Source organism: Musca autumnalis, unplaced genomic scaffold, assembly GCF_047663935.1.
Source record: "Musca autumnalis isolate F117 unplaced genomic scaffold, ASM4766393v1 scaffold_3, whole genome shotgun sequence".
In the NCBI taxonomy this organism is placed as follows: domain Eukaryota; kingdom Metazoa; phylum Arthropoda; class Insecta; order Diptera; family Muscidae; genus Musca; species Musca autumnalis.
In genome coordinates, this window is record NW_027411866.1 from 208,286,953 (window position 1) to 208,313,991 (window position 27,039).

Here is a 27,039-nt window from a genome sequence, read left to right on the forward strand (position 1 = left end):
CAATGGTGCGCACGATAACTCTCTAAGGGAGAATGTGATTCGGTACAAACTTTGCAAATTGTAATACTTCTCTCGGATATAGATTAGGTTCAAATATGGTTTATATCGGTCCACTACTTCGAGTCAAAATAATCTAAATGACTGATGAGTACAAACACTTGCAGGTCGAATACCCAGAATTAGACAAAATTTCCCAGCAGAAGAAAAGGTTCTATCAAATGAACGTGGTGAGCTTCGTCGTACGAATCCTGGTAAATTGTCTCTTAAATTAACAGGCTAGTAGGTGAGAATAAGCGGAAAAAGTGACAAGACTACCTGAAGCATTGTAATCAATATTGGTTCAGGACTGTGGGCATAGGTTAAAGGATAATAGAACGGCGTTTTGTTTTAACACGCAGTTTACACAACAACTAGAGGGTGAAGGGGCGAAGGGGAATGACCTACGCCTTATATAAGCCCTTTCAGCCGAGGTGGTAGTACCACAATTTACTCAAGCAATGTAAAATACATAATTCGTGATGTGCAAATTAATAGTTCCACCTTTTGGAAGTGAATGAAGACGGCCCTACGAATAAATTGTCACAGCTCCCCAGGTGCACCCAGTCTAATAAATGACGTGTCCTTACAAGCCGTAATTTTCCTTGGCTAGACGATCATCGTCTCTGCAAACAGACCACCCGACTTCATAACCTCTAACCGCCGTACTTTTCTGAACCATGGAAGAGCTGATTTACAAGGGTTCAAAGAATTAATCAATCACCACTTCAGAGAGCTTGCATTCCCTCCGAATCACAGGTAGCTGAGAGAACTTTCAGGGACCTCGCAACTTTCAGCAGCCGCTCGCTACACACCTGCTGGTCGAACACCCGAAATGATACCAGCAGAAACAAAGGGACTAGCAACAGGGTTAGTAGACGAGCATAAGCGGAACAAGTAAGAACGGTGATAAGTTCGGCCCGGCCGGCCTTGTTATACCCTCCACCACGAGTTGTATTGAAGTAAAATGGAACAATAAGTTTCCTTTCATTTATTAAGAAGACTAAATACCAAATTTCAGCAATTTCGGTAAAACAATGTGGCTAACCTTGAAAATACCAAAATTCGGGAGGTACCGTTCAATGGGGACTATATCATAACGCCGACCAATACCGACAAATTTTGGACGGAAAGAAGACCACCAAATTTCAGCCATTTCGATGGAATACTGAGGCCATAACCTTCACAATACAGAACATTGGGAGGTACCGTTCTATGGGGGTTATATGAAGGCGTGGACCTTTTCCGACAATTTTAGGGGGGTGGTTTATTGTGGCCACAACCTTTAAAATACCGAAAATCGTGAGGTACCGTTCTATGGGGACTATATAAGGCGCGTACCTTTTCCGACAAATTTAGAGGGGAAAATTATATACCTCCAACGAAGACTAAATACCAAATCTCAGCAAATCCTTTAGGTAATTGTGGCCACAACCTCCAAAATACCGAAAATCGGGAGTTACCGTCCTATGGGGACTATATGAGGGCGTGTACCTGTACCGAGACATTTCTGGGGGAAAGTTGTATACGCCCCAAGAAACTATAAATACCAACTTTCAGCAATTTCGATGGGTTATAGTGGCCATAAACTTCAAAATTCCGAAAATCGTAGGTACCGTTCCATGGGGGCTATACTAATGAGTGGACCTATACCGACAAATTTAGGGGGGAAGATTTAATACCCACAACGAAGACTAAATACCAAATTTCAGCCATTTCGGTGGAAAATTGAAGCCAAGGCCTTCAAAGTACCGAAAATCGGGAGGTACCGTTCTATGGGGGCTACAGAAAGGCGTGGACCTGTACCTACAAATTTCTGGGCGATGGTTGTATACCCCCAACAATCCCTAAATACTAACTTTCAGCCATTTCGATAGGTTATTGCGGTCACAACTTCCAAAATACCGAATATTTGGAGGTACCGTTCTATGGGGCTATATTATGGAGTGGACCTGTACCGACACCTTTCTTGGGGAAGGTTTTATACCCACAACGAAGACAAAATACCAAATTTCAGCCATTTAGGTAGAATATTGAGGCCATAACCTTAAAATACCGAAAATCGGAAGGTACCGTTCTATGGGAAATATATGAGGGCGTGTACCTATACCTACAAATTTAGAGGGCAAAATTGTATACCCACAACGAAGACTAAACACCAAATTTCAGCCATTTCGGTGGAACATTGAGGCCGAGGCCTTCAAAATATCAAAAATCGAAAATCTGGGGGAAATTTGCATACCCCCAACAAACTCTAAATACCAACTTTCAGTCATATCGATGGGTTATTGTTTCCACAACCTTAAAAATACCGAAAATCTTGAGGTACCGTTCTATAGGGGCTACATAAAGACAGATCCACGTACCGACAAATTTCTGGGGGAAAGTTTTATACCCACAACGAAGACTAAATACCAAATTTCAACCATTTCGGTGAAACAATGAGGCCAAGGCCTTCAAAATACCGAAAATCGGGTGGTACCGTTCTGTGAGGGCTGTATTAATTTCTAGGAGCAAGTTGTATACCCCCTAAACAAACTCTAAATACCAACATTCAGCCATTTCGATGGCTGAATTACTCCCGAATACAGGAAAGAAGCATGATAGAATGGCTTTTTGCTTTCAACAGTGTGACAGTGACAGTACCGGAGAGGTGAGGGTTTTTTAAACTCGCAGTTTATAGAGCACCTCCAGAGTGAAGAGACTAAGAGAAATGTGCTAGGTCGTATAAGAAGAGCCCATCCAGCCGAGGAGGTACCACCATAATTTAAGATGGGTGATGTTACAGACGTCATCCGAAACGAATCTCAATGACAATGCTTAAGCAACTTGGTAAACACGGAGTGTTCTCAAACTTCAATCTACCGCTAGCCACCCAGGTGGCTACCACTACTGAAGCCAGGAAAGGATGCCAGCAGAGGTTAATCGTACAAGCCATCCTAGCCTTGTCCCTTTTGTCGCAGTAGCAAAGATTTTGGAGACACTACACCTCCCCATGATGAGAAGCAGTTAACCATTTGTCTAACATCAGCATGTATTCCGGAAAATAATCAGTACCAATACACAATATCAATCGATGACTGACCCAGAACAGGCCGTGCGAACGAACAGTTATGGTGGAACTTGACTTATCGCTGTTGGAAGAGCCGTGGTGTAAACGTTGGATATACAACTATATGTGTTGACGTCACTGATAAACTGTTTACCACCAGAATGTCTGAAAACAGGAAGCCTCTTGAACATATTGGTTCAAGGTGTCCTGATTCCGATCACAACTTGCCCCAAGATATTGGGTGTAAAAATCGATCATTGAGTCAATATGACTCGGCGTGCTCCCATTGGTGTTAGAGATGTTTCCCTTGACCCTTCGGGGATGTTGTAGGAGCATATGTATGTATGTAAGATTATGACAATACAGCAGCCTCAATTCGTATTGGACCCGAATTGAAATCACAATATCCAATACATGCCCAGCATGCTGCGTCTGTTTAACTTCCCAGTTAAACCCACCAAATAACTGAAACAGTTACGAACGAACATATTTGCGTTGATACAACAACAACAACTGATGACAACGGTAAATTTGCTAACTTTGGTCAAAACTTTGCACATTAAAAAATTTCTTTCATACATACATCAATTTAGAAGAAGTTCCGATAGAGACCTTTGGGCATCTCACTCACAAAATTTAAAAATGTTCGATTAACTGCCGATCAAGAATCGTTTTGACATTTTTACCGAATGTACTTGTTGTGTTCCGATGACCAAGACGTACACCCAAGGACTTCGCTTCGCTATTTCAGAAGGATTTTGGGCCGCCGTCCCAAAGGAATTTCGTGTTGCTGTTCTGCAAGGACTTCGGTGCTCTGTTCTGTATATAGAAACCAGTAGTGCGAAGTAGTTACTAGACCGTAGCCAACGTACTAACAGTTTCAAGACGATCACACCCGAACGCCGAATACATCATGTTCCCGATGAAGATCTGCTCTCGAATCGCTTTGATTTTTTGCAACAACTTACATTCACTGTCCACATTACGACCGTACAAATTTTTTTTAAGGGGCAAGTCCATACTTCTTGAGAATATGTCAGGAAAGGTATAAAGAAACCTCTACTGGTGTGTCCGATAACTTTCGTATCGGATATTGCGTTAGTAAAGATTAGAACATGGACATCGGTCCACTACTTCAGGTACCGATCCCTCTAATGTTCAAAAAATGTAGCAGCAATGCGGTTACGAAAAATTAAAATTGTACCTCATCGAAATGCTGGGTTTGGACAAAAGCAGTTTCAGACAATTGGTAGTCGATTTAGCTCTGTGCGCTAATCTCTATGTCTGGATGAATCGCAACTCTTTGTAACTCTTAATATTTTCACCAACATTATTTAAAGTTCGAAGATAGGCCATATCGGTCTACTCTCCACAAACTTAACAAGTAAAAAAAGGTGTTAAGTTCGGCCGGGCCGAACCCTCCACCATAATATATTCTTAACTAAAATAGACTAATTAGTTTAATCTCCTGTTCATAATGCAAATGCCTAAAATATCTAATGGATTCAATCAGGTGGTGCCTTTATATGGGGCTAAATTAAAGTGTGAATCTATGTTTAAAATTTTGGTAAAAAACCTTTGTGACTGCAGAGAACCTCAAATGTCAAATTTTAGACAATTTCGTTAAAACACGCAAAAACATAGAAAATGGGGAGGTACCATTATATAGAGCCTATACCAAAACATAGACCTATATTGACATCCTTTGGAGGAGAAGTGCTGTGCGCAATAGAAGCAAGTTTAGTCAAGAAATATATTTAAAATCTCGAAATACCGAAAATCTGGAAGTACGCTTAAATGGGGTCTATACCAAAAAGTGAAACTTTATTGAAAATTATTAGTGAGAACATTTTGGACTTCTGGGAATCTCAAATGTGAAACTACGGGTAGTTCCGTCAAACAATGCAGCTAAAATGCTCAAAATACCGAAAATCGGCAGGTACCGTTATATGGGGGCTATACCAAAACATGGACCTATGTTGACGATTTTTTGTAGAGAATCATCAAATATAAAATTACTGCTAGTTACGTTAAATTGTAATTACAATCTTAAAAAGACGGAAAATCGGCAGATACCGTACATATATGGGAGCTATATCAAAACATAAGCCTATTTTGACTATTTTTAATGGAGAAGTTTCGTGAACATTGAGAACCTCAAATTTCAAATTACAGCTACTTCGGTTAAGAATGTTAGATAAAATTCGCAAATACCGAAAATCTGGAGGTACCGTTTTATGGGGTAACGGTTCCTCCCGATTTTCGGTGTTTTGGGGATTTTAGCTATCATTTTGAACCGAACTAGCTGTAATTTGACATTTGAGGATCTCAATGTTCTCGAAACTTCTTCATTAAAAATCGTCAACTTTAAATTAAAGGTGCTTACACCTGGGAAGTTTTTGCGGATTTTGAAACAATAATGTTCATAGATGAGAAAAATAAAAAAAAATCACCGGAGAAATTTTCAAATAAATGGCGATCAAAGTTCACATTTTTAGGTTTTTTTTTAAGTTTTCATGGTTTTGCTTCGAAACCATAAGTCCTATCGTAATGCGACTAAAGAAAATGTTGTAGCAGTGAAAATTCTCTACAAGATTGACCATCATTATATTTTCGTAGGTTTTACCATTTTTGAGATATAGAAGTACAAATTGGACAATGCACTGACTATATCGCCTCCTTATAAAACAATTTCATGTACGGCGCCCTTAACTAGCTTTAAATGAAAACCGCTTACACCTGGGCAAGTTTTTGCGGATTTTGAAACTACAATGATGAGAAAAATCAAAAAACAAAAAAAAAATCGCCGGAGCGCTTTTTAGATAAATCGCGATTCAAGTTGGCATTTTTAAGGGTTTTTTTTTAGGTTTTCACGATTATGCTTGGAAACCGCAAGTCCTATCGAAATGGAATGAAAGAAAATGTTGTAGCTATGAAAATTATATACAAGATTGGCCTTTATGGTATTTTCGTTGGTTTTACAATTTTTGAGGTATAGAAACTCAAATTGGGACAATGCACTGACTGTATCGCCCCCTTATAAAACGATGTCATGTACGTTGTGCTTTAACTAACTTTAAATAAAAGCCGCTTACACCTGAGAAGTTTTTCGGATTCTGAAACAGCAATGTTCATATGCGAAAAATCTAAAAACAGGAAAAAATCGCTGTAGGGATTTTTAAATAAAGCGCGGTCAAAATTCACATTTTTAGGTTAATTTAGGTTTTCACGATTTTGCTTGGAAACCGCAAGTTCTATCGAAATGGGACAAAAGACAAGTAAAAACGTGTCAGGCGGCTTTGCCGACAGATATATACCCTCAGTCAATGTGAAGTGAAACTTAAACCTACGGACAGATCGAATGTATTTAAGGTCTCTTCAGACCTTTTTGGACATTTGAACTTGCCGACAAAAATCTGGATTAGGAATGAACTGCACTAAGACACAAATGTTGAACTTTTGTGGGTGAGGTACCCTTAGGGAGGTCCGGTATGGTCCATTTTTAAAGTTAAACTAAATTTTGACAATATATAAGGAGATCCAAAGTTTGGAAAAAAATTGGTTGTCCCATTCAAGTGATATCGTCATAGCATTTTGGTCATAGCGACATGAAACTAAGTTTGGATATAATATAACGAAGACCCAATGTTGGACCAAATCGGTTGAACAGCTCGAGAGTTATCGTGCTCTCCGACCGCCACATATAGTGACATAGGGAATTTTTACACCTTGCCGCTGACAAAAAACTTTTACCGTCGTAATGGAGGTAGCTAATGCAAATCGCTTCAACAAAAATCAAAGTGATTCGAGAGCAGGTCTTAAAGTGAACTTTTCCGAAATTTTGTGTGAGAGGTACCAGAAGAAGTAGACAACTATAGTCCATATTCGAACCTGATCTATATCTGGTAGATATATTAGGATGTACAAAGTATGGATTACATGGTCACTCCCTTCAAGAGTTATCGTGCACACACTTTTTCCGAACATTTTTGAACTTTTGTGGGGGCGGTACCTGAAGGAGTGGATCGATATGGCTTGTCTTCGAATTTAAACTATGTTTAGACAAAATATTACGAAGGCAAAATTTTGGACCGAATCAGCAGATCCATTCGAGAGTTATCTTGCGCTCCAACCACTACACACGGTGCCATAGGGGCTTTTTGCATCTTTCAGGCTATTTTCTCAGGAAGTATGGACTTGCCCCTGATGAAATTTGTACCGTCGTATGGAGGACAGTGAATACAAGTTGTTGCAACAAAAGTCGAAGCGATTCGAGAGCAGGTCCTAATCTGAATTTATCCGAAATTTTGTGTGGGAGGTACCCGAACGAGTGGACCGATTAAGTCCATATTCGAACCTCATGTAAATGTGGTAGAAATTTCACGATGTGGGAAGTATGGATCAAATCGGTTACTTCCTTCGAGAGTTATCGTGCGCACAAATTTTCCGAACATTTTCGAACTTTTGTGGGGGAGGTACCGGAAGGAGTGGACCGATATAGCCCATCTTCGAACTTAAACTAAGTTTGCGCAAAATATTACCAAAGCCAATTTTTTGACTGAATCGGTTGATCCATTCGAGAGTTATCGTGCGCACCAGCCAGACAGACGGACGGACATTGCTAAATCGACTCCAAATTTTCTGAAACACATTTCGTCCAAACATACTTGGGGTCTAAAACCATTATTTCGATGAGGCACATTTTGCCCGTATGAAAGTGTATATACCCTTTCTAGCCTAAAGGCTGAGGGTATAAAAATGTTGTAACTGTGAAAATTTTCTAGAGGAATGTCTTTTATGATTTGTTCCTAGGTTGTACCATTTTTGAGATAAAGAAACTCAGGTTACATTTTTAGGTTTTTTTTTGTTAGGGTTTCGCGATTTTGTTCGAATACGGCAAGTCTTACCGATATCGGACCTGAGAAAATCGTATAGCTCTACATAATTCGCTTATGTAATTCTTCGTAGGTTGTACCTTTTTTTAGATACATAAGTTTAAGTTGAGAAATTGCAGTCGTGACATTGCTTTATAAGGAGACGATACAGTCAGTGAATTGTCCCAATTTGAATTTCCATGTCTCAAAAACGATAATACCATAAAGGTGAGTCTTGTAAAGAATTTTCATGGCTATAGCGTTTTCTTTTCTCCCATTTCGATAGAACTTGCGGTTTCCAAGCAAAATCGTGAAAACCCAAAACACCCTTAAAAATTCCAACTTGAATAGCGATTTATTTAAAAAGCGTTCCGGCGATTTTTTTTTTTATTTTTTGATTTTTCCCATCTATTAACATTGTAGGTTCAGCATCCGCAACAACTTCCCAGGTGTAAGCACCTTCCTTTTAATGTTGCTTCAAGAGCACCGTAAACGTTAGGTGAGGTATTTCAAGCACGAAAAAAATTTAATTTTTCTCAAAATGAGAACCCGTAATATTGGTGTTAGCTGTTTCAACTGAACAATGTTCACTCCTTAGAACGAATCACATCCAATCAACAGCTTAACAACAAATTTCAACACATTTCAAACCCATAAAATTCCACTGAGTAATTATGAAAAGTTTGCCCAAGATTTTTTTCTTGGCATTTTCTTTGAACTGTTTTCGTTTTATAGAAAATTCCCCCTTAAAAAACATATTATTCGTACAATTATGTTAATAATCAAATTATTCTTGGACTTTTGACTTTTAACTTGAGCCCCTAATAAAATAATATGGCACAGGGAAATTATTTGAATATAACATTATGAAAAAATCAAAGTTTTTTCATTTCTCCTTTGTAACTTGGGTTAATATTGTATTTAGGATTTAACTTTGTCTGTTCTTTATCTTGGGATGGTAATAACATTTTAGAGTTGCTCTTATTGCCAAGTCTATTTGTGAGAAAGTTTAGTTCATTTTAATAATTTTAATGCAAGCTGTAATAAAAAATAGAGCCAATGGTGGTTCTGTTGCCAACCACCACCATGCACTTGACTTGTTGTTTTCATATTTTGGCATAACAAATACCCCCAGGACTTTAAAGAAGTACAAAAAAACTTTTCTTTATTAATTTGTCCCTATGGACAAAGACCAAATTAGACAGTGAAGGGGGGTTGTATGGTTGCTAACATAAAACAAGAAGTAAAAGTTAAGGCCACAACTTGCTACTGGGCAAAAATCACAAAAATAAATTCAATAAATAAAAAAAAATTATATGAAATTCTTTTAATGTTGCAAGTATTTTAACAACCCTGTTTCCGATGTAGCCTGTAGTGAGGTCATAAGTGAAGTTAATTTTATATTTAATAAAAAAATATTTGCTTCAAAGTTAATGATTAAATATAGTTAGCAGAAAATTCACCATGCTACAGGACCGTTAATTGCTTAGTACCAGCTCTGTCTTATTTGGTGACTGTAGGGTTTTTGGGAGAGATATCAGAGAGAAATATATCCCATCTTCGAATTCGATTTATGTTGAGGAGAAATAGTGCGATGTGCAAGTCATATGCCCAATCGCCACTTCCTTCAAGAGTTATCGTAGACACTAACAGTCCACAAAAACGGACATGGCTAATTAACGCTCTACAACAATTATTGTAGTGAGGCACATTTTTGTATCACTGTTTCTAAAAATACAAGCTACGTAAATTTATCCTTTCCCCACATTCTTAAGTTTCCTCAAAACCTCCCTCACCTTCTTCTTGTTATTTATGTTTGGCTATTTATTTCCCGGAAATATAAATTAGTGTAAAATGTAATGTTGGCAACACAGGACACGCAACAAGCATTACAAGATTACCTCTAATGTTTGTTCAGTTTTATATCAAATAATTTGCTTAAAAGATTTATTTTTGTGTTGTTGTCGGTGGTTGTTTTCCAGTGGGAAAAAGTCAAATTACCACATTTCACTGATGACTTTCGGGTGGTGTTAACAGGTGACTAATGTCATTTACCAAAAAAACACACAAACAAAAAGGCGCAAATATAAGCAAAGAGTTTTCCTTAAGAGATGATGATGGTGATGTTAAACAAAAAAAAGCTCTTGGGAAATATCTATTTTGAGATTTTGCTGTTAAAATCTAATGGAAATTTGTTACTGTTAGAGTACCGTAATTGTATTTGTCACCGCAGCTGTTGTTGCCAACAGTTAAGTCTGACAAATTATATTCTTGTTGCTTGATTCCGAATTTCAATTAAATGGGAAAGGATGCTCTTGTTATTTTTTATCCTACACCACTATGTGGTTTGGGTAATGTAGAATGATATTGGCTCAAAAGATTTTGACGCATCAAAATAATAATCCTAGAGCTGTGTGCCACACATAACCTTGTAATCACGCTATATGTCGAAATTTTTATAGTATCATCGCGATTTTTATTGAAGTAAAAGTACTTTTGTGGGTGACGTAGGGGATGAGAGATACCAAGGAACGGTCCTGATCGGCTTTAACATGGCAAAGTCCAGGATTTATCTTGGTCCCTCTTTCATCTCAAGTGGACACTGATCTCCCCGTGGTGTCACTTTAACATCCGTTAAAGGTAGTGAGATAACATGTGCCGCGCGTTAAAAACTTGGGTTTTGGGCACCGGGTTAGTAACCCTCCCCTAGAGAAGGAGCAGTTTACGCATTGGCAGATGTACTTGAAAAGTACAAGGCCGAAATTACTGCCATACAGGAAATACGATGGAATGGGAAAGGCGTCACAACAACACCTAAAGGTGACGCACGGTATTATAGCTACCATGAGATTGGTTGCGGATTTGTAGTTGGTCGGAGCTTAAAACACCTGGTCTCCAGCTTCACACCCGTGAATGAAAGACTTGCTGCAATTCGAATAAAAGCTAAATTCTTCAACATCAGCTTTATTTGCGCTCATGCTCCCACTGAAGACAAGGACAAACAGACCAAAGATATACTTTATGAGCGCTTAGAAGAAACATATGACCGTTGTCCTGCCCATGACATTAAAGATATTCTAGGCGATTTTAATGCCAAAATTGGAAAGGAAAATATCTTTGGCCCTAGAGTCGGAAAATTCAGTCTCCACAAGGAAACATCACAATGAAACATCTGACAATGACATGAGGCTGATAGACTTCGCAGCGTCAAAAAACATGGTAGTTTGCAGCACCAGATTTAAACATCTCGACATCCATAAGGGCACCTGGCTGTCTCCAGATCAGAAAACAAGAAATCAAATTGATCACATTGTGACAGATGGAAGACATTCATCGAGCGTGTTGGATGTGCGCTCGTTCCGAGGAGCAAACATAGACTTGGACCACTATCTAGTTACAGCAAAGGTACGCACCCGGTTAAACGTAGCAAACAAAGTACGAACAAACACAACATTAAAGTTAGACATCGGTAAACTACAATCACAACAGATAGCCACAGCATATTCCACTCAACTATCCCAATTGCTTAATCAAAGCACTCCTCATCCCGATAATATATCAGCGCAATGGCAAAGTATTGCCCACTCCATGCAAACAGCCTCAAAATCCATACTTGGATACCAGAGACCTCCACCAAGGAATCCATGGTATGATCAGGAGTGTCGTGCTGCTACCGAAGAGAAAGATGCGGCATATAGGGCTACTTTAAAATCCGTTGTAACGCATAGCGCACGAGAGAGATATCGGGAGAAAAGGAGAGAGGAGAAACGTCTTTTCCGCAGGAAAAAGAGAGAGATGGAAAAGCGGGAGTGTGAAAAAATCCAGATGTACAGGAGCCAGAATGTTGGCTTTGGTACAGGCACCTCCGGTAGAGACCAGCAAGGTAATTTGGTAACTGATACAGATAGTGTGCTCAGGATATGGAAAGAACATTTTTCAAACCTGTTGGTATCCAGCGAGGACGAAGATACCACTGATCCAATCCCAGAAGATGGTATTGAATGTATACCACCCAGCCAAGATGAGACATCAATAAACCGGCTGAAGAATAATAAGGCAGCAGGAGCCGATGTTCAAAACCGGAGGCGACACTCTGATAAGGTGTATTCATCAGCTAGTTAGCACCATCTGGCAGGAAGAACGCGTACCCGATGATTGGAACCTGAGTATCCTGTGCCCTGGCCATAAGAAAGGAGATAAGACTGTATGGCCTAACTATAGGTGCATCAGTCTACTCCAGATTGCCTACAAGATCGTGTCAGGCATATTGTGCGAACGACTAAAGCCTATGGTCAACGAGATAATTGGGCCATACCAATGCGACTTTAGAAATGCAAGTCCACCATTGACCAGATATTTACCCTGCGGCAAATCCTGGAGAAGACCCAAGAGATGCAGATCGACACCTACCACCTTTTTTTCGATTATAAACAGGCTTCAACACCCCACTACGTTCATCCGGCTCGTCCGGCTTTGTAAAATGACTTCAACTGACACGAGATCCTCAGTTAAAATAGGATAGAACCACTCCGAAGAATTTTGTACCAAAAGAGGTTTCAGGCAAGGAGACAGCCTCTCTTGTGATCTCTTCAACATCCTGCTGGAAAAGGTTATTCGGGTGGCAAACGTCAAAGAAGTGGCACAATCTACACCAATAGCCACATGTTACTTGCTTATGCTGATGATATAGACATCATGGGACGATCAGTAATAGAAGTAACCGATACCTTTATGAAGGTCGAAGGAGAATCTGCTAAAGTTGGTCTGGCGGTAAACGTTGGGAAGACTAAGTTAATGGTGTCGACGCGCAATGCGTCCATAGAGATCGGGCCAACTGTTGACGTTGGTTCCTATAATTTTGAGGTAGTAAAAGACTTCGTCTACCTCGGCACCGCCATATACACAACTAACGACATCAGTTGTGAAATAAAACGAAGAATTGTATTGGCTAACAGATGCTACTTTGGCTTAAGTAAGCAGTTTAAAAACAAAGCCACATCTCGTCAAACAAAAATAACGCTTCACAAAACACTGATACTACCCGTGCTGATGTATGGTTCCGAAGCCTGGGTACTTGCGCAAGTAGATAAGGCAATGATTGGTGTGTTTAAGAGAAAAATTCTTCGAAAGATCTACGGACCAATCTGCGTTGACGGTGAATATCGACGTCGCATGAACGACGAGCTTTATCTGCTATAAAACGACATCATTATAGGTAAACGTATTGAGATGCAACGATTGCCTTGGCTAGGCCATATCATAAGAATGAGCGATGATGAACCCGCTAAAAAGACGTATAAATATGAGCCGCTTGGCGGTGCACGCAGACAAACAAGTGGATGAAGAGATGAGAAGGCGCGGTATTCCAGAAAGAGAAGCAATAGACAGAGAGAAATGGAGATCTTTTCTTAGTTCGGTCTATGGAACAAATGTTCTGTAATGGGCCAGCTAAGTAAGTAAGTAAAAGTACTTTGTGTCAATATGTATATTAAAAGACTCTGCCGAATGTTAACAAAACTCATCTGAGATTAAAATCTACCTCAATTCCCCATTAATAGATCAGGGCGGACATGCTTACCTTTGCTCTGCATTAATATCAGAGAAACCTTAAAATGTCTGTCCTATTAAGTGACATTAAAATTCAATTTTATTTTTTTTATGCTTTAGATCTGATATCCGTAATGCTTTAATTTATTATTTATTTACATCGCTAATAATTTCTGAAAAGTTAGTGTTTAAAAAAATAAACAAACAACTTCTGATATTTTCCAGATTTTAAGTTCTTGGAATCAGAAGTTATTTTCTCATTTGCTGCAGGAAGTCTTTGTTTGTTCATTTTGCGAAGGAAGTTGACAATTCTGAGAAATGTTGTTTTTGTGAAAATTATACAAATGAATGAACCTTATCTGATTTTCTTTTGTATATTATTATTTGGTCCTTGTATTGTGTATGGAATAAATTTGTTAATTTTGTGGCCTATTGGCTTTTTAAACAAAAATTTACAACACCAACAGAGCCACAATGAAGACATACATACATATGAAAAAAATATGCCTGTTTTTAACATTTATATTTGTTGCTATGGAAAATATAGTGGAACTCTTTTAACAAGGAATATGTGAAATTTTTATAAATAAAATCTACAAATAAAATAAGAAAATTATAAATACTTCTTAATTGAAATTTTAAATGTTCTCTTTTAGATTGTTTCTACTGTTTCATTTACAATGTGTTACATATATAAGAAAAAAAAATGTTTACTTAAAACTTTTCATTGTCATTGTTTCCATTGATGTCACTTGTTAACAAAGCCAATTTCCCCATGGCTACTAAGGTGTTAATATCATCAGAGTACATACCTTTTATGTTATGAGTTCAATTGAATTGTCATTGAAGATATCTGCAAGTGATAAAGAAAAATAAAATACAATACATTATTTTCTGCTGTTTTATTGAAATAAATACTCAAGCAATTATAATCAAATATGAATTGTTGTCGTTGTTTTTTTTTCATTTTTATTTAATACAAACAACTATAACGTATGATAAATGAAATGTTTATTAAGCCAACAATTATACGCCACAGTATGTCGGGCAGTTTCGACGGGATATATATAAATAATTAATTGAATGTATTAAATATGCAATAAAGAAAAAACATAATTTAAAAATGGGTTGGTCTGAGGGTTGATAAAAAGTATTTTCTAAATAAACACGTTTATTGGTCTGAGAGTTGATTAAAAATATATTAAAAAAATCCATTTTTATAGGTCTAATGATTGATTAAAAACATTTTTTTAAAAAAATCTGAGGGTTATTAAATTCACGCTTATTGGTCTGAGGTTTTCTTGAAAAGCATTTATTAAAAAAATCCACGTTGCTTGAAAAAAAATTAAAAAAAATCCACGTTGCTTCAAATATATTTTTATACCCTCCACCATAGTATGGAGGGTATATTAAGTTTGTCATTCCGTTTGTAACACATCGAACTAATCATTTGCGACCCTATAAAGTATATATATTCTTGATCAGGATAAAATTCTAAAACGATCTAGCCATGTCCGTCCGTCTGTCCGTCTGTTGTAATCACTCTAGCGTCCGCAATAATTGAGATAGAGTGCTGAAATTGTGCACCCGAGGGCCTTTTTACCATAGGCAGGTCAAGTTCGAAGATGGGCTATATCGGTCCACTCTTTGGTATATCCCCCATATAACGGTACCTCCGGATTTGAAGTATTTTGACGTTCTTCGCCACATTTGCAGACCGAATTAGTTATAATTTGGCACTTAGGGTTCCTAGTGATCAGCAAACATATATTTCAAAGGATATGGGCATAGGTCCATGTTTTGGTATAGTCCCCATATAACGGTACCTCCCGATTTTCGGTATTTTGAGAATTTTAGCCACAATTTTTAACCGCACCATCTGCAATTTGACATTTGAGGTTCTCAGTGGTCATGAAACATCTCCACGAAACATCGTAAACATAGGTCCATGTTTTGGTATAGCCCCCATATAACTGTATCTCCCGATTTTCGGTATTTTGAGAATTTTTGCTGCAATTTTGAACCGAACTAGATGTAATGATCGATATTTTGAGAATTTTAGCTACAATTTTGTCTATTCAAAAATAATCGTCAATATACATATGTCCATGTTTTGGTATATCCACCCATATAACTGTACCTCCCGATTTTCGGGAATTTTCAGTGATGGTCAACATGGGTCCATTTTTGAGGGTCTACATTGTTTTGATGAAACTACCCTCAATTTGACTCTTGAAGTTCCCTGCAGCTATAAAACTCTTCCGCCAAAAATTTAAAGATAGGTTGACTCTTAGATATAGTCCCGTAGGTGGTACCTCTCACCTACCTGAACACATTTTTTTAGATTAGATTAGATAACACAGTGCAACAAAATGGAGGTGAAAGTTTGGGGCACGGAAAATTCCTCTTGGGAAAGAAAGTCCTTGGTGAGTATATTATGAACCCCGAAGGACAGATCTACCGTGAATCGAACTTCCGCGTTATGGCGTGATGAAATTTTTGTTAGAGACCCTGTGGACCATCAGGAATTAGCGTTATATCTTTGTTCACTATTGCTTAAGTGCTCTACAAAAACAACATTCAATGATATAATGCTAATTCATGATGGCTTACCGGGTCTCTTGCAAAAACTTCATCACGCCATAACGCGGAAGTTCGACTCAAGGCGCATCTGTGCTTCGGGGTTTTTAATATAAACACATCAAAGGCTTTCATCTCCAAAAGGAATTATCTCTGCCCCAACATTTGTGTTCACCGTATAATTTAAGCAATAGTGGGAGGCAGTAGGAGTCTATGCATTGTCGAAAAGTTGTTACACCTAAAATTGTGAAAGGACCCTAATTATTCCATTTTAATTAAGACTATTTTATGGTGGAGGGTATAAACAGTTCGGCCCGGCCGAAGTGAACGACTTTTTACTTGTTTCTTTTAAATTCACGTTGCTTGAAAAATGTTTTTCTATAAATCCACGTTGCTTGAAAAATGTTTTTCTATAAATCCACGTTTCTTGGAAAATGTTTTTTAACAAAATCCACGATTTTAAAAATTATTTTTTTTTAATATCATCGTTTCTTGAAGAATATTTTTAAAAAAATTCACGTTTCCTGCAATTTTTGTTATAAACAATCCAAGTTTCCTGGAAAATAATTTTTTAAAAAATATACGTTTCTTGAAAAATACTTTTTCAAAATCCACTTTTTTTGAAAAATTCTTTTTCAAAATCCACGTTTTTTGAAAAATTCTTTTTCAAAATCCACGTTTTTTGACAAATACTTTTTCAAAATCCACGTTTTTTAAAATACTTTTTCAAAATCCACTTTTTTGAAAAATACTTTTTCAAAATCCACTTTTTTGAAAAATACTTTTTCAAAATCCACTTTTTTGAAAAATACTTTTTCAAAATCCACGTTTTTCGAAAAATACTTTTTCAAAATCCAAGTTTTTTTGAAAAATACTTTTTTAAAAATACACGTTTTTTGAAAAATTCTTTTTTCAAAATCCACGTTTTTTGAAAAATACTTTTTCAAAATCCACGTTTTTTGAAAAATACTTTTTCAAAATCCACGTTTTTTAAAAATACTTATTCAAAATCCAGGTTTTTTTAAAAATACTTATTCAAAATCCACGTTTTTTGAAAAATATTTTTTAAGAAATCTACGATTCTTAAAAAATATTTTTTAAAAAATCCACGATTCTTAAAAAATATTTTTTAAAAAATCCACGATTCTTAAAAAATATTTTTTAAAAAATCCACGATTCTTAAAAAATATTTTTTAAAAAATCGACGATTCTTAAAAAATATTTTTTAAAAATCCACGTGAAGAATATTTTTTAAGAAATCCTCGTTTTTTTGAAAAATCTATTTTAAAAATACACGATTCTTAAAAAATGTTTTTTTAAAAAATCCACGATTCTTAAAAAATATTTTTTTAAAAAATCCACCATTCTTAAAAAATATTTTTTTAAAAATTACAAGATTCTTAAAAAATATTTTTTTTTAAATCCACGATTCTTTAAAAATATTTTTTAAAAAATCCAAGATTCTTCAAAAATATTTTTTTAAAAAATCCACGATTCTTAAAAATATTTTTTTAAAAAATCCACGATTCTTAAAAATATTTTTTAAAAAATCCACGATTCTCAAAAATATTTTTTAAAAAATACACGATTCTTAAAAAAAAATTTTTAAAAATCCATGATTCTTAAAAAATATTTTTTAAAAATCCATGATTCTTAAAAAATATTTTTTAAAATACCACGATTCTTATAAAATATTTTTTTTTAAAAATCCACAATTCTTAAAAAAAAATAATTTAAAAAATCCACGATTCTTAAAAAATTTTTTTTAAAAAATCCACGATTCTTAAATTTTTTTTTTAATCCACGATTCTTAAAAAATATTTTTTAAAATATCCACGATTCTTAAACATTTTTTTTTTAAAATCCACGATTCTTAAAAAAATATTTTTTTTTATAAAATCCATGATTCTTAAAAAATATTTTTTTTTAAAAAATCCACGATGCTTAAATAATATTTTATTAAGAAATCCAAGATTATTAAAAATTTTTTTTTTAAAAATCCACAATTCTTAAAATATATATTTTTAAAAAATCCACGATTCTTAATTTTTTTTATGTTTAATTTTTGGAACATATTTTTTAAAAATCCACGTTTTTTTAAGAATACTTTTTAAAAATCCACGTTTTTTGAAGAAATTTTTTTAAAAAATCCACGTTGCTTGAACATATTTTTTAAAAAATCAACGTTGCTTGAAATTTTTTTTAAAAATCCACGTTGCTTGAAAAATGTTTTTTAAGAAATCCACGTTGCTTGAAAAATATTTTTTAAGAAATCCACGTTGCTCGAATTTTTTTAAAAAAATCCACGTTGCTTGAATATTATTTTAAAAAAATGGACGTTTTTTAATCAAAGTTTCTTGAAAAATATTTTTTAAAAAATCCGAGTTTCTTGAAAAATATTTTTTAGAAAATCCACGCTTGTTGAAAAATTTTATAAACTTCGCGTTCTTTAAAAATTATTTTTGAAATTCCAGGTTTTTTAAAAAACCACGTTTCTTGAAAAATATTTTTAAAAAATTCAGGTTACTTGAAAATATTTTTTTTAAAAAAATGTACATTTATTGAAAATTCTTTTTAATAAATCCTTGAAACAATCAATTTTTTTAAAAAAATTAAAAATCCAAATTTCTTGAAAAAAAATTAAAAAATCCACGTTTCATGAAAAATATTTTTTAAAAAAGACACGTTTCATTAAAAATATTTTTTAAAAAAGCCACGTTTCAATAATTTTTTTTTTTTAAAAATCCTTGTTTCACGAAAAATTTTTTTTTTTAAATCTACGTTTCTTGACGAATATTTTTTAAGAAATCCCCGTTTTTTTGAAAAATATTTTTTTAAAAATCTATTTTTCTTGGAATTTATTTTTTTTAAAAAATCCTTGTTCCGTGAACCATGTTTCTTAAAAAATCAATGTTCCTAGAAACATGTTTTTTAAAAAATCGGCTTTACTTTAAAAGTTTTAAAAAATCCAGGATTCTTAAAAATATTTGTTAAAATATCCACGATTCTTAAAAATATTTGTTAAAAAATCCACGTTTCTTGAAACATAGTTTTCAAAAAATCCACGTTTCTTGAAGAATATTTTTTTTAATCCACGATGCTTGAAAAATTATTTTTTAAAAAATCCACGTAGCTTAAAAATTTTTTTCAAAAATCATTTAAAAATACAAGATTTTTAAAAGATATTTTTTAAAAAATCCACGTTTCTTGAAACATATTTTTTTTTAAAAAAACGTTTAAAAATACAAGATTTTTAAAAGATATTTTTTAAAAAATCCAAGTTTCTTGAAACATATTTTTTTTTAAAAATCGTTTAAAAATACAAGATTTTTAAAAGATATTTTTTAAAAAATCCACGTTTCTTGAAACATATTTTTTTTAAGTCCACGTTTCTTAAAACATATTTTTTAAAAAAAATCCACGTTTCGTAAAACGTATTTTTTAAAAAATCCAAGTTGCTTGAAAATTATTTTTTAAAAAATCCACGTTTCGTGAAAAATATTTTTTTTAAAAAATCCACGTTTCTTGAAAAATAGTTTTTTGAAAAATCCACGTTTCTGAAACAATTAATTATACAAAAATCCCTGTTTCTTAAAAAAAATTAAAAATCCGCGTTTCTGGAAAAATATTTTTAAAACAATGCACGTTTCTTGAATAATATTTTTTGTTAAAAAAATCCACGTTAATTGAAAATATTTTTTAAAAAATCCACATTTCTTGAAAATATTTTTAAATAAATCCATGTTCCTTGAAACAAATATTGTAAAAAATCCGCCTTTCTTTAAAAACTTCACTTTTCTTAAAAAAATTAAGAAGTCCACTTTTCTTGAAAAAATCCACGTTTCTTGAAAAATATTATTTAAAAAATCTACGTTGCCTGAAAAATATTGTTTAAAAAATCTACGTTTTTTTTTTTAAATATTTTTTTAAAAATCTTGAAAAACAATTTTTAAAAAATCCAAGTTTCTTGAAAAATGATTTTTAAAAAATCCGCGTTTCGTGAAAAGTACTGTTTAAGAACCACTTCACGTTAAAATTTTGGTCCAAAATATCATGAAAAAACTGTTCTTTATAAATCCTTGTTTCTTGGCTGATTGTCCTTAAAACTTGATCTTCTTTGTTTTGCCCTAAATCCATTAACATTATTGCGCATTTATTAACATTACCTAACCGCATAATTAAGTAGTCTGCAAAGTGAAAATTGTTATTAATGGTTGATATGGCGAAGTAACAAGGAGGAATACATATTAACTTATCTCCCAGGCGATTTTTGCAATTTGGTTTTGAAATCAGCAGTCAAAATCGTTTTGTTTAACTTCTTCTTGGCCTTAACGTACTTTAGGCAACAACTTTTTTATTAGAAAGGTGAATGAAAAAGTTTAACGCTATTTGATTAAATTTTTTTCGCCATTAACAGGGGAATAAAATTTTTGCACGCAAATACAACAAAAGTAAGCAAAAAGAAAAAAAATACTATGAACCAAAAACCACAAGAAATAAACTTAAATTTGCATTGCAAATTGTGCTTTCTTAGGATAGATATTGGTTGCCGACAGCAAATCTCCTTAAGTCTCTAAATGTCAACTTCATAATTTTAAAACAGTTTTTTTTTTCGCTTTGCTGCTGAACTTATTTATTCCATTCAGTAAAGCAAAGAAATGCTAAGGCGTTTATGAACTTCAAAATTGTTTTTCTGAAAAAAAAACGAACTTCCAACAAAACAAACAACAAAAGTTTGCTTATTCATTTTGAATATTGTGTTTTTCGGCCATAGTTAAGGCACAGCATGTGCTGTAAAAAACATTTCAAATGTTGTTAACATTTTAAAATGATTGTTAGCCGGTTTTGAGTCGGGCAAAAACATGCATGCCAGATCTGATGATTTTGTGAGTAGGTGGTGTTTTCATGGTGTGTTGTTTTCTTTTTCGTATTACAAAGATAAGGAAGTGTGTCGACTTCATTAGCTGATTACTTCTGATGATAACATAAAGAAGCAAAACAGTAGTCGTGATCTTTAATAAAGTCACAATTGTTCTTTTTGGAAAATATTAATGAAACCATAAATTTAAAATTTAGAACATTCGGTCACATCTGCGTATTGCAGTTGGTAGGTATTAAGGACATTTTAGACAAAATATTTTAAAAATTATTTTTCTGATAGTTTGTTTATATACGATATTGAATATATATTCCGACAACAATGCACATTTTTTGTTTCTTTGGGGATACTGGATATGATACAACGCTTTGGGTTGGTTGGTGTTGTGACAGCATATTAGTTGGCCTATTACAAAACATTTGTCCTGTAAGACTAACTAAGAAAAGATTTCCATTCCTCTTTGTTTATTGCTTTACTTTTTTAATACTGCGTCTTTCCATATCTTCTTCCACTTGTTTGCTCCCTCGAAGCCTTGGCCTGCCAGTTCAGCGTGTACCGCCATGTGGCCTGTATTTATACGCCTTTTCAGTGGGTCCATCATTGCTCTTTCTTATGAAATCACCTAGCCAACGCAATCGTTGTATCTCGATATGTTTAACTATACTGATGTCGTTGCATAGAAGACACTGCTTGCGCAAGTACCCAGTCTTCGGAACCAAACATTAGCACGGGTAGTATCAGCGTTGTTGTTGTTTAACGAGATATGGCTTTGACTTTGTTTAATTAAGCCAAAGTAGCATCTGTTGGCCAATACAATTATTTTTCTTATTTCACAACTGATGTTGTTTGTTGTGTTTATGGTAGTGCCGATGCAGACGAATTATATGAACCAACTTCCACCGTTGCACGATGGGGCCAATGACAGGTTTTTGAGGCAAAACGTCATTTATTCAAGTCAGTGATTGAAATCAAATAATAACGGAATTACAATCTTAACACTTTCAAACCTCCAAAACCAAAAAATTAGAATCTGGCAACGGCCCCGGCGACATGCCAAGCTGCCAGATATGTCATAATTTTCATTCCGTTTATTTCTGACATTCAGTCGTAATTAAACAATTTAAGTATTTTGGCGACTGGTAATGGTATGTAAATTAAGATTATTATTAAAAACGTAAATGTAATATTAGATGTGGTCAGTAATTTGTTGTGTCGGTAAGTGATGTTTTTTGATGTAGTCTGTGGTATCGCCCATGTGTTCTTCGGAGTAGAACTTTCGGTATCGGGGTGTATTCTCGTAAATATATGTATCTGGTGAAAGGTGACAATGCCGGCTAACAGATTTTGAAAAGAAATTTTGCGTATACTTGCGAATAAAAAATTTATCAACTTCCAGATTTCGTAAAACTTAAAAAATTGGATATTTGTAATTTTTGGTTGGAAAGTCAGCGAAAACCTAAACACGTTATAGACTGGATTTCTGCGAAATTTAATCGAGGTGTCAAAGACAACTTCGTGACGGGAGTTAAAAAAAAGAAGTTTATAACGCCTTAGCCAAAAATGGATAAAAAATTGGAGGTAAAAAAATCGTGTATTACAATTTGAAAGCTTATGGTTAGCTAGCGACACAGTATATACGCTAGAACAAGGTAATGATACAAAGAAGAGAGGGCGGCCTAATGTGGATTATAGTGAAGGAAGAAAACATGCTTCGGAAGTCTCCTAAGAACACGGCAACAATACCAAGCTCTTGATTCATGCCGCCTCTGTTTCGGCCAATTTGTCAAAAGAAAAATATTTAAACTATGTTCTCAAAGAAGTTCGGTATCAACCAACTAAAATGAGAAAACAATTAACTTCGACAGAGAAAATTTGTGAACGATATATCCAAATCTGAACCGATTTCAATATGATGTCTCAAAAATGTTTTCTAGATTCCGTCCAGTTTGGACAGAATTTGCGTGTTTGTTGCAGCAAATACCTCAAATCGGGCAAAAATATATATGGGAGCTATATACAAATCTGAACCGATTTCAATATAATTTGACAAATATATTTCTAGAACAAATCCTGTCACACGTTTCAAATTTCATCGAAATTTGTTGCACCAAATACCTCAAATCGGGCGAAAATATATATGAAATCTGAACCGATTTCAAAATAACTTGTCAAACTTATTTCCAGTCCGAATTCCGCCACATATTCCAAATATCACCATAATGGGACAGAATTTTCGTCTTTGGTCCATCAATTACTCGAAATCGGGCGAACATATATATGAGAGCTATATCTATATATGAACCGATATCAACCAAATTTGGCAAATTAGTTTCTAGACCGTTTATAAATATCTGCACGAAATTTTGAAGGTCTAGCTTGCCCCTATGATTTTTTGCCTCAAAAACCTGTCATCGCCCCATCGTGCGTTGGTCCGGGCTGTAAGGACGCATTGCACGTCGACACCATCAATTTGATCTTCTCGCCGTTTACCGCTAGACAAACTTCAGCAGATTCTCCTTTGACTTTCTTAAATGTATCAGTTACTTCTTTTACTGATCGGCCCATGATGTCTATATCTTCAGCATAAGCATGTAACATGTGGCTATTGGTGTAAATTATGTAATTTCTTTTAACATCTGTGTCTCGTATAACCTTTTCCAGCAGAATGTTGAATAAGTCACACGAATGGCTGTGACCTTGTATGAAACCTCCTTACGTACTAAACTCTTCCGAGAGGTTCTTTCCTATATTAACTGAGCACTGAATATCAGTTTAATGCCTTTTTACAAAGCCGAATGAACTTTGCGGGGATACCAAATTCAGACATGGCTTGGAATACCTTTGAACGAAGGGGGCTGTGGAAGGCTGCTTTATAATTAACAAAAAATCTGCATATCTTGGGCCTTCTCCAGGATTTGCCGCAGGCTAAATATCTAGTCAATCATCGGGTACACTCTCTTCCTGCCAGATTGTGTTAATTAACCGATTTTGAACAGCTCGGCTGTTAAGCCATCGGCTCCTGCTGCCTTATTATTCCTCAGCCGGTTTATTGCTATCTTTACCTTATATTGGCTGGAAGGTATATATTCAATACCATCTTCTGGGCTTGGATCTGTGGTATCTTCGTCGTCTTCGCTACTATTAGATACTAACACGCTATCGGTACCAGTTACTAAATTACCTTGCTGGTCTCTACAAGAGCATGTTCCTTTACCAAAGCCATCAGTTTGATGCTTCACTCTTTGGTAGAACTTTCGAATTTCATTCTGCATTTCTCTCTTTTTCCTGCGGAAAAGACGTTTCTCCTCTCTCCTTTTCTCCTGATACCTTTCTCGTGCGCTACTGATTGTAGAGTAGTTCTATATGTCGCATTTTTCTCTTCGGTAGCAGCACGACACTCCAGAGGCACTATATTCCAGAGGTCTATGGATTCCAGAGGTCTCTACATACCAAAATCCAGTATAGAGTTTACGGATGTTTGCGTGGGGTGGAAAATACTTTGCTTTTGGGCTGATATGCTATCGGGACGAGGAGTGCTTTCATTAAGTAATTGGGCCAGTTGAGTGCAATATGTTGTGGCAATCAGCTATGATTGTAGCTTACGGATGTCTAACATTCGTGTTGTGTATGTTAGTACTTTATTGCCTAGTTTTAACCGGGTAAGTACATTTGTTGCAACTAGGTAGTGGTCCGAATCTATGTTTGCTCCTCGGAAAGGTCGTACATCCAACACGCTCGATGAATGTCTTCCATCTATCACAGCGTGATCAATTTGATTTCTTATTTTCTGAAGTGGAGACAACCAAGTGCCCTTACGAATGTTGAGATACTTAAATTTGGTGCTGCTAACTAACATGTAATTTGCCGCTCCAAAGCCTCATACCATTGTCAGATGCTTCACGGTGGGGATTGAATTGCTTAACTTGTAAAAATATATTCCTTTCCAATTTTGGCATTAAAATCGCCTTAAATAAATTAATGTCATTAGCAGGGCAACAGTCATATGTTTCTTCTAAGCGCTCGTAAAATACATCTTTGGCCTGCTCGTCCTTGTCCTCAGTGGGAACATGAGCGCAAATAAAGCTGAGGTTGAAGAATTTTGCTTTTATTCCAATTGTAGCCAGTCTTTCAATCACGGGTGAAGCTGAAGACCAGATGTTTTAACCTCCGACCAACAACAAATCCGTAACCCAACGCATGATATATGTCATGACAGCTATAATATAGTGCGTCACCTTTAGTTCTTGCTGTGGCGCCTTCCCCAATCCAGCGTGTTTCCTCTATGGTATCAATGTCGGCCTTGTACTTTTCAAGTACATCTACCAATGCGTAAACTGCACCTTCTCTAAAAAGAGTGCGAATTTTCCAGGTGCAGTTTTGTTGATCATGGTCCATAGAACGTTTGCGGGGGTCGTCAATTTTTGATTTTATTTTCCTTTGTGTTTTCACAGTAGGATGTTTTTTTTAGGGATGGGTTACTAGCCTAACGCCCAACCCATGTTTTAACGTCCTAATGGGTGAACATGCGGTACATGTTAGTGCACTACCTTTAACGGGTGTTATTGGCAGCCCCACAGGTCACACCACGGGGACCTCAGTGTCCACATGAGATAAAATGGGGACCATGTTAAAGCCTGTCAGAACCATTGCTTCGTATACCAAAGTGGACAAAAATAGAAAGCGTTGACCTAGGTTGATGGATTTTTGCACAAGTACTTATGAGGGCACAGGAATGAAAAATATCAACTTTGGTCCATATCGGATCAGATTTGGATATAGCCCCCATATATATCTTTCCCCGATTTTGCTATAACTCGGTCAATTTTAATCGAATAGCCTGCAAATTTAATATGTGATATTTTCTTAGGCTCCTGGGTAGTTTCACCGATTTTCGTAAAAATCGGTTCAGGTTTGAATATAGCCCCCATATATATCTTTCCCCGATTTTGCTATAAATCGCTCAATTTTTGATGAATAGACCTCAAATTTAACATGGTACGTTTTCCCAGGCTCCTGTTCAGTTTTAACGATTTTGATTTGATTTGGCAAACATCGGTACAGATTTGGATATAGCCTCCATATATATATTTCGGTCAATTTTTGAAGAATAACCTTAAAATTTAACATGGGATGTTTTCTTAGGCCTGTGCCCTCATAAGTACTTGTGCAAACATTCATCAACCCAGGTCAACGGTAAAACTAAACAGGGGCTTGAGGAATCCCATGTTAAATTTGAAGGGTATTCATCAAAAATTTACGAATTATAGCAAAATCGGGGAAAGATATATATAGGGGCTATATCCAAATCTGAGCCGATTTCTGCTAAAATCGGTGAAACTACTCAGGAGCCTAAGAAAATATCACATATTAAATTTGAAGGCTATTCCATTAAAATTGACCGAAATATAGCAAAATCGGAGAAAGATATATATGGGGGCTATATAAAATCTGAACCGATATATCTCAGAAGGTTGCAGGGATGGGCAGAATGTTTTTACACATTTTGATTTGGAAGAGATGTCCAATTAACGGAAAACAGAAGCCAATGTGGCAATAGGTGGCAATCAAAAGATCTGCTCTACTAAATATTAAGAATTTTGAATTTTTTTGATCAAATTTAAATTTTGATTTCTTGATAACGGTACATTGTCCATGTGCAGTTAATTTCAACTTTTTGTACTTATACGTTATATTTATAGGCCACTCATCAAATCCCCATCCAAAACTTTTAGTATTATCAACAAATTTTTCAGAAAATGTTATTTTAAATTCGTCTAATTTTCATATGATTATCGCCTTAGATTACCTGGGAAATATTTTTCATATCTAAAGAGCTATAACTTCATTATGGATGGACATATCCACAAAATTCTTTCAGATTCCTTGTATCGGATGTGTTTACTGTAAGAAAAAAACATAAGCATATGTAAAAGTTAACATCACATTTTTTGATTTTTGTCCACGCGGCAACACTGTGCGACGTAAGCACAGCAACGGCGTCCGGATGTAGCAGTGGCGGTCGGGTATGCGCTGGGGTGTTGTCGAAACGTCGAGGTTCGTTTTACAACCCC